The sequence below is a fragment of the Argiope bruennichi genome, chromosome 6, assembly GCF_947563725.1.
Source record: "Argiope bruennichi chromosome 6, qqArgBrue1.1, whole genome shotgun sequence".
Classification (NCBI taxonomy): domain Eukaryota; kingdom Metazoa; phylum Arthropoda; class Arachnida; order Araneae; family Araneidae; genus Argiope; species Argiope bruennichi.
Window position 1 is genome coordinate 120106508 of NC_079156.1, and position 13701 is coordinate 120120208.

Sequence of the window (13701 nt, forward strand, 5' to 3'; positions counted from 1 at the left end):
GACAAATTGCATTTTTGAGCTTCAATTCATTCAGCAAAAGATGTCAAAATAAAAATAAATATACATATTTTGTTGAATAAATAGAATTTTACTATTCATTCTTTATTTTATAGTTCATTACAATAAATAATATAGAACCTTAAACCAATTGTTATAGAAAGTTACTCTTAGACATAACTAGTGTGAAATTATCTATTAACTAATCATTTCAGATAATAAATATGTAATTTCTAAAGAAAATTCTCTAGCCATTTTAAATAAATTTCGAGATAAACAATTACAATGGTATGTAACTTAAAATACGTTAATAAAATGTAAGAAATAAGAAAAAGTACTGTGATTATGGTCATGGTGATTTGAGGGATCCGCATTGTGTTTCTAGCCTTTAAGAAAAGTTGCCTAACTCCGAAATTTTTTTGTAGCCTCTGAAGCATTTTTTGGCTTAAAAGATCTATGAAGATAATGCGAAATCGTAGCCGATTATTTCAAGAAGAAAATAAAATACATACAAGTGATCTGAGTAATTGTCCGTGCCCAGTGGATGTTTATGTTTAATATATATGAAATGAATGATTGCAATCATGTTCTATCCCATGAAAAATATGATTTATTTCATTGATGAATTTCAGAAATGATTCATTAAATGATGTCTTATCATAAGTAAAATGAAAATGGTATATGGGATTTTATTTTCCCTTTTTAATAGAAATTCATTCATAATAGTGAAGAAGTTATGTATTCATTCATAGTAGAAAAAATTTATTTATTTATTTAAAACAAAAGAGATGGATTTGCCATCGCGTTTTTGTGTTTTGCTATCATTTTAATAGTTTATAGTTTGTTATCATTTTAAACTCGTTGTGATGAAAAAAAAATTATTAAATGTATAATTTAGTTCGTGATTGTTTGTTTTTTAGCTGATATTTCTACCATGTAAAATATTGTGCTTTGTTAAATTCTCTGTTGAATTTATTTTTTATTTATAACATTTTTCCCAATTTTTTTTAATCCTATTAATAAGCCCTGATTTTTATTTATCTATATTGCTGCATTTTAACATGGCAATGCTTGATACTATACTAGGTATAGGCTGGATACATACATGATATGCTGCATGCTACATTGGATCTGTAGATTGCACAGTGTGGCATGCAACATGTATTATGCAAACAACGTGCAGACTGCAGGGCAGATTGTTGAACTTAGACCTAGTTAATTTGATACGTAATTACATCTAGGATAAATTCTCACTGAGAAAAAGTTTTTTTATAATTTCAATTTTTTAATTGATTAATATTTATAAAAATCTTGCTTTTTTGGGAGTGTTTTTTTTTAGACCACACACAGAGCAATTCATTGTTAATTATTTTTTGCAACAATTCGGAGCATATTATCATATAAAAAGCATTTTTACGTTGATTGATCAATCAATTAATTTTTTTTTAGTTTCTTTACAAAAATTCGGAGCATATTATCATGTAACATTAATTATTTTTACATTAATTATTTTTTTTAGTTTTTTACAACAATGCGGGATACATTATTGTACAAATTGCATTTTTATGTCAATTTATTAATTAACTAGCCGCCTTTGGCGACCAGCCGGTTCGCCAATATTAATGTTCGTTTAAATTTTATTAATTAAATAGGTTGAACCGAAGTTTAACCCCCTTCTTCGCCAAGTTGCGATAACGCGCCAAAGCTGGCAATCTTTATTATGCACTATAATTGAACATCTGCTCCTTTGCTTTTGAACATTGCGCAAGGCCGTTGTTGGCGATTTTTAAAAATTGCGCAAACAGGGGGTTAAACTCCGGTCGTACCATTAAATATTTTACGCAATTCCAACTTTAATAGATTCTTCAGCAAAATATTTTAAAACTTCAAATTTTGATAGTCATATAATTCACTCATAATATTATAAAGACCTTCAGTCGTAATGTGATATGTATCTCTCTAATTTTCTGTTACCCCTCGTAGAATTTATGCTTTAAATTAAAGTGGAAATGATTAATCTTCAATTAATATAATAATATTTTTTACTAAAACAAAGCATTTTTTTTTAATAATATGATTACTGATAATAGAGTCATTGAGCGTTTAAACTTTATGGGCACTAAAGAATATCTTTCTTAATTTATGTAATATCTCAAGAATTTGTCAACAAAATTTTCTCAGACTCATCATGAACAGATAGATTCATTAACAATGTTTAATTTTAAATGCATCAAACACTAAGAAAATAAAATGAACCGTTTAAAATAATCGGTTGAAAACAGGTAAAAAAAACTACTTAAAAAACGATGTACTTAAAACTATAGGCATATACAAAAAATATATAACCAACATAAATACAATTTACTTACAAAAGCATTCAACTAACCTAAAAATAATTTAAATCGTCCGTTGACAATGGTTGCCATGGCAACAATCAGAACACAATGAGCATGCGTGAATTTTCTTCGCCACTTACGGTAACGCTAATGCATGAATTTTTCTACACCAGTTGGGGTAATGCTATGCAGATTAGAAATTTTTAATTTCCTTTATTCTGTGTTATTTTAATTCAAAAGTACTTCAGAATGAATCTGAAACGTGGATTAATTAACAATGTTTAATTTTAAATGCATCAAACATTAAGAAAATAAACAGAATGGTTTGAAATAATCCGTCGAAAAATGTTAACCCTAGCCTCATTACTGTTGAGAGAAAAAAAAAACTGAAGCCTCACTCATTTGGCGGTGGGGAAAATGGAAGATTTTTTTTGGCGGAAAAGTTGGCGGTGGGGAAAATGGAAGATTTTTTTGGCGGGAAAGTTAGTTTTTAATTAATAATTAAAATTCTAATTAAAATTTCAAAAAAAGGGACCCCAGGTGCACATTCCCAACCTCTAAGGTATACATGTACCAAATTTGGTAGCTGTATGTCAAATGACCTGGCCTGTAGAGCGCCAACACACACACACACACACACACACACATTGAGCTTTATTATAAGTATAGATATGTAAAGTAACAATTCGGAGCATATTATCACGTAAATGGCATTTTTACGTTAATTAATTAATTTTTTAGGTGTTTTTTTTTCTTGCTAACAAGTGATTCTTTTTTAAATGAATTTTTTATAAAACATTTTTAACGAAATTTTTAAATTCTTTATCTAAAGCAATTGATGTCTTTTCAACATGATAATGATTTTTAGCCTGGCATCCCTTCTGTAAATGGCAAGCACAACTAATAAAACGCCGATCGGGGTTTGTTTATCTCTTGCGCCGATACGTCGATTACGTTGCTTCATGTGAATTCATAGACTGTGTTCACACAAAGCAGTCAATACAGTCTACACATAAAAAACAGCAGTCATGGTGAAGGCTACGTATCTTCCAAAAGTGAAAAGTCTATGAAAGCAGCCAAGGAGAACTCTCATTTTGAAACAAATACTCACAATAGACAAAATCTTCTCACTGACATTGCTCATGATGTCAAAAAGCAATGAAGAGACTTCTCCAGTCAATGAATTTCCATCACTGTATCAGAATAATGTTACGGATTTCACCGCCGGGTTCGTTTAGATAATGGTAGTGATATGGTGTGGTGAACTCACAATCAGCAGGCCTCAGTAGAAAACAACGACGTTTATTTACACGAAGAACACGAGTACACAGACGACAAATATTTACAGACGAAACGAACACAAGACATCCCACAGCAGCACACTACAGCAGACAGTAGCCCACAAGTAGTAATCGACCACAGCACACGAAGCGGCTAGACAGAATCCAGCAAGAGAGGGAATCCTCGGAGCTTCGCTCTACGGTCTCTCCAACGGCTGAACTTCTCACTGTCTCCTCACCTTAGCTGCCGACTCACTACTTCTCACAATTTACTACTACACACGACATGGCGCTGTCTCCACAGTAGACAACAGGACTCGGCACACTGCAATTCAGCACTCGCTCCACGCAACGCTGGTACTTTTCCGTTACTTCGCTATCCTCTCGAAGACTCGCTAATTATCTACGACTCCGACTACGCTTCAATTCACTTGAGAGTGCCATCCTTTATAGTTCCCAGGTGACGGAGCGAGAACCTTCTGTGCAAATCAGGAGTATCTGAGCGTATTTCACTTCCTATTGGACGGATTGTGAAAATTCTCGAAGTTTCCACCATTATTCATTTTGTTGCCAAAGTTGCCAAGTCGCCAAATGGTCACGAAGTTTGTCGCCAAATTCTGAGGTCATTGACGCGGCACCCGATCAGCACAAACAGAGCTGATCGTACGACGGTCTTTCTTACAATGACACTATTCGTGCTGGAAAGCAAAATTACAGGTTTGTAACAATAACAAAAAATCAAATATTCAGTCACGAAAAATAACTGAACATTCAGCTTTATTCTGCTATTTGTATTCACACATTGAAACTAAAATTTCTCTTTTAAAGGTAATAATTGTACAAAAAGAATTTTACTCTCTATATATTGTTACGGACAAATTAATTCCACTAAAAATCTATGGCATTTATTAACACGAAGACACGAATACACAGACGATAAATACACAACAGAGACGTACACAAGCAATACACAGCCGCACACAAGTAAAAATCGGTAGTAAACAACAATCACAAAGTTGTCAGACAGAACTCAGCAAGAGGAAGGAATCTACGTAGCTATTCACTAAGCTCTCACCAAGAGCACCTGTATTCTCCAGTCTCCTTGCTTTAGCTGCACTGCCGACCCACTATTATATAACTTGCAGTTACTCCACGCACGACTCGATACTGCTTCAATACTTGTTTCCAAAACTCCGTACTCGGTATTAGTTTTCACTTTTGAGTCCATTTGCTTGAGCTTCACTCAACGCTTGGGCTTCGCTGGGCTGATCCAACTAATTCGTCTTTTACTCACTATACGACTGACATCAGATTCAATAGCAGATATTTTGTAGTTACTAGAGCAGGGCACAGAAAGTTCTCGAATGATCAAGCATAACTCGCCTCCTATTAGTCATATCATCAAAATTCCTGAGCTTTCAACCATCACTCATTTTATCGCCAAATTCGCCGTCAAGTCGCCAAATGATCTCAAAGTTTGTCTTGAAGCCCGGAGGTCATTGATCCAGCATCCAATAGAATTGACCGTAAAATTGTCTTTTCTACGATGGAACTAACTGTGCTGGTAAACAACATTACAGATTTGTAACAATATTTAAATTAGTTCAAATAAATTTTTTAGGGCAGCATCCTTTTTTCATGTCATAAACAAGTTTCTTGTGGAAAAAATTTTAGAAGTATAAATTTTGGTCAAAATACCATGATTACACCAGGAAATATTTGACATTTTCTGTTTAGGAATTCTTTCCCTATATAGATTTAACAAGAGCATTTTTAAAGTTGCAATTTGCATGTTAAGTTGATTGCTGCTTTTGTATAAAAATAGTAATTGCAAAATGTTTCTGCAAGTAATTTTTTTTTCTTACAGAAAAGATTTTCAGGATTTGTTGCGTTCGTGCGTCAACAAAAATAAAATGCAGACAAACTTACTATAAAACTAAATCTTATTACATTATAGATAATATTATCAAATTTACATCAACTTATTTTCATTCAACATTCTAGCATCGTTTTTTAAACAACAAATTAAAAGTTCCAGAAATATCACTGTTGCCAATCTGAATTTTACAACTATTTACAAAATAAAATTTATAATTATTAAAATAATCGCTCCAGAGCCTGTATCGCCATTATACTGAAAGCATCGAAATAGAATTCATTGTAAGAACAAACGAAATGAAAGGAAGTAGATCTCTTACTGTTTGAAAATAATATGAATTGTGTCGTGAATATTAATATCTCACCGATAGAGGGAGAAAAAGAGTAATTGAATTTTATTCTTTTTACTCTTTTTTCATGCATTGCTTTATCAATATATACTTTTTCTGTCATGATTGCTTACCAATCTTAAATAGATCTGAAATGGTATACCACTTTATTTTACAAGCGTACAGGATGATTCCAAATTCATGGTAAAAATTCGGAGGGGAAGTTGAGGACAGAGATACGAATACTTTATTATCACAAATATGAGTAAAATTATTGTTATTTGCAAAGAAATCATTCAAAGTTTGATAAATGACTTTTTTTAATATTAAGATTGATGCTTTAAAATTATTCATTCAATTTCATTAATATAAGAATTAAAAAAACATTCTGTCATCATTTTTTTATGTAAACAAATGTATATAAAGGTGATAAATGTAATAAAATTCGCGCAATTCAGGGGAAGGAATTGTTTGAATTTTTTGGGGGTTAATTTCAATGCACAATGAAAGTTTTAGACCTTCATTTGAAATAGTTATCACATTATTCTTGACATCTGATGCTTAAAAATAAAATAAGAATTAAAATGGAAAAAAATAATACGAAAGCCATTTGACATAGAATATTATTTTTATATTAGCCGAGAAGCTATATTCTTCGAAAAGAAAACTTGTTTTTCTACGAAAATATTCCATTCATTTAAACATATTATTCCATATAAAAATAAATATTTTGTTGAAAAAAATTAAAATAATACAGTAATTAAATTAAGCAAAATATAAAAATATGATTGTGCGCCAATTATTTCTAATTAGTTCATAAACAAAGTTTCCATTAAAAAAATTAAATGTTATATGGTTTGGGATTTGACTTCTTACCACACATCTTCAACAGAATTCTTGAGTTTATTTATAGAGGAATATCGTCTACTTTTACGTAAACTGTATAAAAAATGATGCCCCAGAGATTCCTTATTCAGTTAAGATATGGGCTACAAACTGGTCAGTCAGGAAATTATATATTCTGAAAATTAAATCATTTAGGTTGCTTGCAGTGTGAATTAAAATAGTGTTGTGTTGAAATTCCAAAGTGGGCCACCTAGAAACATTGCAAATGACAATAGGTTACCCTCCATTACATTAGTATTATGTTGCGATGTATGGCGCCCACTGGTAAAGCGCAGAGGCAGTCTAACTTTTTCTTATTTCTGCTTAAAATGCTATTGGAAGTCATTCAGACATTTCGTATCAGTTTGAACGGATAAATATCAACACCTTACCACACCACTACTACTGTTTAGGAAATTTACAGAAACATTCGGTATATTTCTGTTGATGCTATATCATCTGATATAACTATAAAGGGTATTTCTAGCGAAATATTATTTAATTTAGTACGTGTAAGAAAAATATTGGTATATTGACAGCTGTAAACTGAATTCTCGGCCAAAAATTTTTCATCGCTTTGTATGTTTTTTGTCCTTTATATAGATTACTATTTATAGTTAGATTCGTGAATTCACAGAAATGAAGAGTTTTATCAATCATTATAGTTATAACAAACTTCTGTAAAATTGTTAAATACTTCAGTTTCTTGTTTCAATGCATATTCGAAATCAGATCAAATATTTACATAAAAATTTGCCGAGCACTCAAAATCGCCACTTTGTATGAAATATGTAATCAGATATTGTGTATGATGAATTAAAAAGATAGCAAATATCTATGTTGCAGTACCAGCAAGCACTTAACATATGCAAATGTTTAATAAATAACCGCTGCATTGATAGTTGCAGCTGTTTGACTTATCTTGCCTGTGTAAAAAAAAAGGGGTTTTTTTAAGACATGGCATCAAAATGTTTCCTATCAATAAATATCACATAAAATTACGGAGTAAATATTTCAGAGAATTACAAAACCAAAATTCATCTTGGATCTACATATTTTCTTTTTTCTGAAACTCAGAATGGAAAGAATCTCTTGATTTATCAAACCAGAGGGCCAAGACAAGTGTACAGGACGATTTCGCGGGTACAAGTTAACAGTTTTCTGTAATGTAAACAGGGTGATTCTAAAAGCATGCTAAAATCTTCAGGTTTGGCCAAGAATTCAAAGCAAATCATTTTTACAACAGTGCATTGGAGCGACTTGTAACAAACAGCTCATAATTTCAATATTTAAAAGAAATTTTTAACATGGAACAAATCAATTTTTTTTTTCGTAATTGTACACAATGGAAGCCGATTTGTTATTTTAAATTGATATGATATTCGCCTTATTAGGTAAGATGAAATCAGTCATTATTGTTTCTTCATAAACTTTTGAATAGATAATTGTGGCTGGAGTACGAAAATTCTTAGGGTACAAGCGGAAACTGGAATTTTCTTTCATTAACAGGAATATCTGCTTTGTAATTGGTATCTTATTGTCTATTATTACAAACAATCTTTCAAAATTCTCGGTTGGTCAGTCTAAAAAATTCTAAAAAATTTCTTCAAACATTCATTTGATCTCTCTTTGCCTGACAATGATCAAAGGAATTTTGGTTTAACTCTGGTTATAGCTTCTTGGCTTTAACAACTCAGTCTTGCGGTATCAAGATTTCTTTTGATACAATTTCTAATCTCGTAAGTTTGAAATGGTTCTTGTTTCAACAAAATAAGAAAGGCTAATACTGCAAAAACAGCAGCCTCTACATTTGCCTACAATTTAGATTAAAAAGTGTAAAGAGATGTCATTCATATTTCTAGTTGACAAATTGCAAGAACTTTCTAATACTGGAACAAAAAGATAAATGTAGCCTTTGACACTGAAATGACAAATTAAGTACAACTTTCCTGTATGCTTTCATAATCCAATGATTTTTTTATTGTAGTTATTCAGTTCTGTAGTACAGTGAAGAAAACAATGAGTTCAAAATGAGCTTTCTTTTCACGAATAAAATTCGACATGTGTCTCCAAAATATCCATTCAGTTATCTTCAGTATATTATGAAACAATGTATGCTGTATATTGAGGAAACATGAGAAAAATGGAAAGTTGAGAGCATTTCCATCTGCTTGTGTTTCATTTCAATGTTTATTTTTACATATGTTTATTTTTCCCCTTTTCAAAACGTGTCAGGTCCTTTTCTTGGCTTTCACTTTTTATTTTGTTGTATTTTTTATTTTCTTTATATAATACTTATACTTTTACTATTTATTATAAAAAGCAATCAGCTCGCCCATATTTCGACCTCAAAAATCATTCTTTAGACATATGCATATATGTCAAGATGTTTGACGAAACTTCGCAAATTATAATTTGTCAGCATTCGCTTCTGGTAATTTCATAATAAATATTGACTGGACGAGCGTTTGGTCAAGATTTCGAGATATATAGATTATTCTTATATTTACAGCTTAAGAAATCTGCAAATGATAAATTTCGAATCGTTTTATGAAGAACCGCAATTCTGAACTTCACAGTTACTTAACTACTGATTTCAGCTCTGTATAATTCTGTTGTAAATGTGATATCATTTTCGCATAAAGATTTTACTATTTCTTGGCATTAACTTTTAAACAGTTTTTCAGTCTTGAACTAGCTTATTATTTCATAAATAAATAACAATCAGCTTTCGAAAATTTTCTTTGCGTACTGAGCGAAAATCAACAGAAAAAAAATTCTTGGAGATAAGTAAATGATACCACTTTAAATATTATAGCTCTCAAAATATGAATGTTTTTTATTAATATGCTTCACTACAACTATGTTTCTGTGGAGTATATACAAGCATTTTTTTTTCTACTCAGCAAAAAAAGTGGCAAATTTCTACCATTAAATGTTAAGAAACATTTCAATTACGTTATAAGAAGCGCGGGTCTGCGGAGTACATGATAGAAATGCGTATCCAGAGAATTTTCGCCCTGATGCGCTTATCTTTTAATTCCAAATACACTTTCCCAAATATTTAATTAATAAATTGAAAATTTCCTTGAAAATAGAACATCCAAAGTCGCCATCTATGGTATAACCTCAAAGATTAGAAATGTGAAAGCAGATACATCTCAAGGATTGATACATCCCAATTCCCTATTGAATTTTCATTGTGGAGTCACCCAGACGCAACAAAATCATAACCTGCCTCTTTGGAGAAGATCCAGAAGTTTTTGTTCAGGGAGCCATGATAAAAAACATTGCAAGGACACTTCAATCATTTCTGGACTCCCTTCAAATTCTGTTGATAAGATGCAGAATCACATTTAGTACAGATAGATCAAGTGCCATCATCTTCCGTAATGGTCATTCCAATTCTGTTGGACGAGGCTTGGACCGCGGTGGCCTGGTGGTACAATCTCAGCTTCGTAGCCAGAAGGTTCCTGATTCGAGACTTTTTTCCACCGAACTACCGTCGTATAAGCAGGTCTCCGTCTAAATCCGTCGAAACCAACTGTCCTCCCACGGGTGTGTTGAGTAAGCTTGGATAGGGTGTTGCCAGCTCAGGTGTCGCCCTCGTCATCTGACCGCGATTCAAAATTACGAGGACCGTCCTAAAACAGCCCAAGTGTTGATTTAAAGCTGGACCTTAATGTAACTAAATTAAACTCTTCGAAAAGGCAAGCCATTGGGGAATCGAAAGGAAATACTTCGGATGGGGGAAAAGTTCTGAAGAAAATTTATCTTTGCTTGCCTCTAATTTGCAGAAGTTCCAATTTGTCTTTTGCTAACGAACTTTAAATTTTTCAACAAGTCTTTAAACAAATTTTAACATACGCATCTTCCATCCTCAGATGGTACCTGCTGAGGATGGATGCTCCCCATAAAAAAACTCACCGTGATTCATTGATAACTTTACTTGAAATTTAAAAGAAAATGAATCGGCTATCACATACATTCAGAAAAATTCACAGGACTAGAGGTGAACCATTTAAATATTCTCTCTGCAGAACAAGCTCTCACTGGGGGTGGGGAACACCTCAAAAACGAGGATGAGCAGCTTCCAATATGTCAGTTGATTCACGCCAGCCTGGTGGGTACAGAAAGAGGTGAGGTGTTGGCTATATTTCTCCAAAACAACTAAGTTTATAAAAATACAGAACTAATGAATTATCACAATTTGGAAAATATTAACAGCTTGCCAAGCATAATTGGTTGGATACCTTTTGTCTTTTTTACGTTTACTTATTCTCACTGTGGGGCACCTCAAATATATATATATATATATATATATATATATATATATATATATATATATATATATATATATATATATATATATATATATATATATATATATATATATATATAGGATGTTGCCGAATTCGACCGACAAATTCAGAAGGGTGATATGAGGCATCAAGAGGATAAAGAATCACCATACAACATGGGGTCCCAAACGACGTTTAGGGAGTAATAATCGCAAAAATATAAAGAGTCGGCGAACTTTTGAAAACTGTAAAAAATTAATAAAAAAAATAACAAAAGGTGTTTCAACTATGAATTTTTTAAAAGTGAAAGCACATTCTTAAAGGCTATTTTTCATGTAAGTAACATGCCGATTTGATGAACCAAGGGGTCGTAAATTATTGAAAACGAAAAAGTGGTTTAGAAGTCTTATCTGCAAATATATTAAAACTTTAAGAAAAATAAAAACTTACAAATATAAGGAATTTTATACTCTTTTGATATAAGTCTTTTTTTTTATTTGATATAAGTCTGTAGTGTGAAAACTGAGGAGGTTTTAAGATATTCAAGAAAAACTAAAATGTTTGCCAGGAAACATCGCTTCAACATCGGTACCGATGTTTACAGAGGGTGTTGCCAAATTGGAAAGGTAAATTTATAGTAGTAGTGATAGTAGGCATTAAGGAGATGAAAAATTTTCATAAAACATAGAGTCGCAGGAGACGTTTATTCTGTGAAAATCTCAAAAATAGACATCGAAGAGACAATTAGCCTGGCGAAGAAAATGGCCCTAAGAATGCAAGGATTTGGAACAAGGTAGTCAAGAAGAAGAAGCTTTCCCGTATCTAAATTTCCCATTCATTCGAAGAATATAAAAGCAGCGAGCATTGCAGAATTGATGGTTCGAGGAATATAAAAACAGCTTGTATTCATTAAATAGCAGTGCAGAATTGATTGTCGATAAGTTTCATTCGCAAACAACATGTCAAATTTCACGAATGACAAGTATGCGGATATGCATTTAATTTATGACTGAGCGAATGGTAATGGACGGCTAGCACAAAGAATATACCAATAGCAATATCCAAGTAAGCGTTGTCCACATCACAGCACCTTTGCAAATATTAATAGACGGTTACTGGAGACAGGATCCTTCAAAATAACAAGGCCAAGTGCAGGGCCAGAACGCCTCAGTGGCCATTGCATGCCAGAACATGTGGTTAATGCATGTTTGTGCCCCAGCGCATTTTTTGAATTCTGTGCACAACTATCTAGATGATACATATCCTGGGACGTTGATAGAACGTGGCGGCCCTGTTGATTGGCCTCCACGTACCCCGGACTGCCATCTCTTGAATTTCTTTTTCTGGGGCCATATGAAATCTCCTGTTTATCAGACACCTTTGGATACATTGAAAGATCTCGTAGCACGGATCGCCGTAGCTGCTGGAGAATACGCAAGAACATCTGGTACGTTTGAGCGCGGCCGGTGGTTCTTTAAACGTCGGTGTCGGTTGTGTAATGACCTTCGCGGCCGCAACACTGAGCAATTTTTATAAAAGTTTCTCATCGTCTCCTTTTTTATGTTAAAATATCTGTGCTGTATTTGTATTCCAGCAAATAAATTATCACCTTCATTTGCGAATTTATATTTCTTTGAAAATTCTTATCTCCTTGATGAGTACTATTACTCCTCAGAATTTTTCGATAGAATTTTGCAATACCTTCTGTAAACATTGGTGCCGCTGTTTCAGCGATGTTTCCCGGCAAACATTTTAGTTTTTCTTGAATATCTTAAAACCGCGTCAGTTTTCACACTACAGACTTACATTAAATTAAAGAGAATAAAATTCCTTATATGTTCAAGCTTTTATTTTTCTTAAAGTTTTAATATTTTTGCAGGGTTCTAAACTACTTTTTCGTTTTCAATAATTTACGACCCTCTGGTTCACCAAATCAGCATTTACTTACATAAAAAATTGCCCTTAAAAATGTGATTTCACTTTAAAAAAATTCATAGTTGAAACACCATTAGTCATTTTTTTTTATTAATTTTTTACAGTTTCCAAAAGTTGCCGACTCTCTATATTTTTGCGATTTTCACCCCCTAAACGACGTTTGGGACCCCATGTTGTATTGTGATTCTTTATCCTCACCCTATCACCCTTCTGAATTTGTCGGTCGAATTCGGCAACACCCTGTATATATATATATATATTTATATGATGTTTCGAACTAAAAGTTCGAATGTTTGAATTTTTATTTTTAACAGAAAGGTTATGTGTAAAGCACACAGCACATACATTCACTCAGACTCACTCACACTCACACAGAAAAGACATTTGAAATCAAATGCCCATTTTTTCTTTATTCTTTCTGTTAAAGAATTCTTGTACATGATATTCTTGTCTCTTTTCTTATTTTCAGTTTCACACAACAAGTGCATTTTAGAATCAAAAGTAAAAAGAGAGAGAACAGTATTAATACACTAGTACTCAACTTTTGTCATCTGTATTGTATAAGGATAGTTGAGAGTTTTGACAGTTAATTAAATTGCTGAAAAAAAAGTGGAATTTCCGATCAGAATTTTTTTTTTTCATTTGGATTAATCTGAAGACATCGTTCTGCAAACAACAGAACAATCTGTTTTCTTATTTATATATGATATCTAAAGAATATATGAAGTATTTTTAAAAAGTGTTTTGACATTTTGTTGTG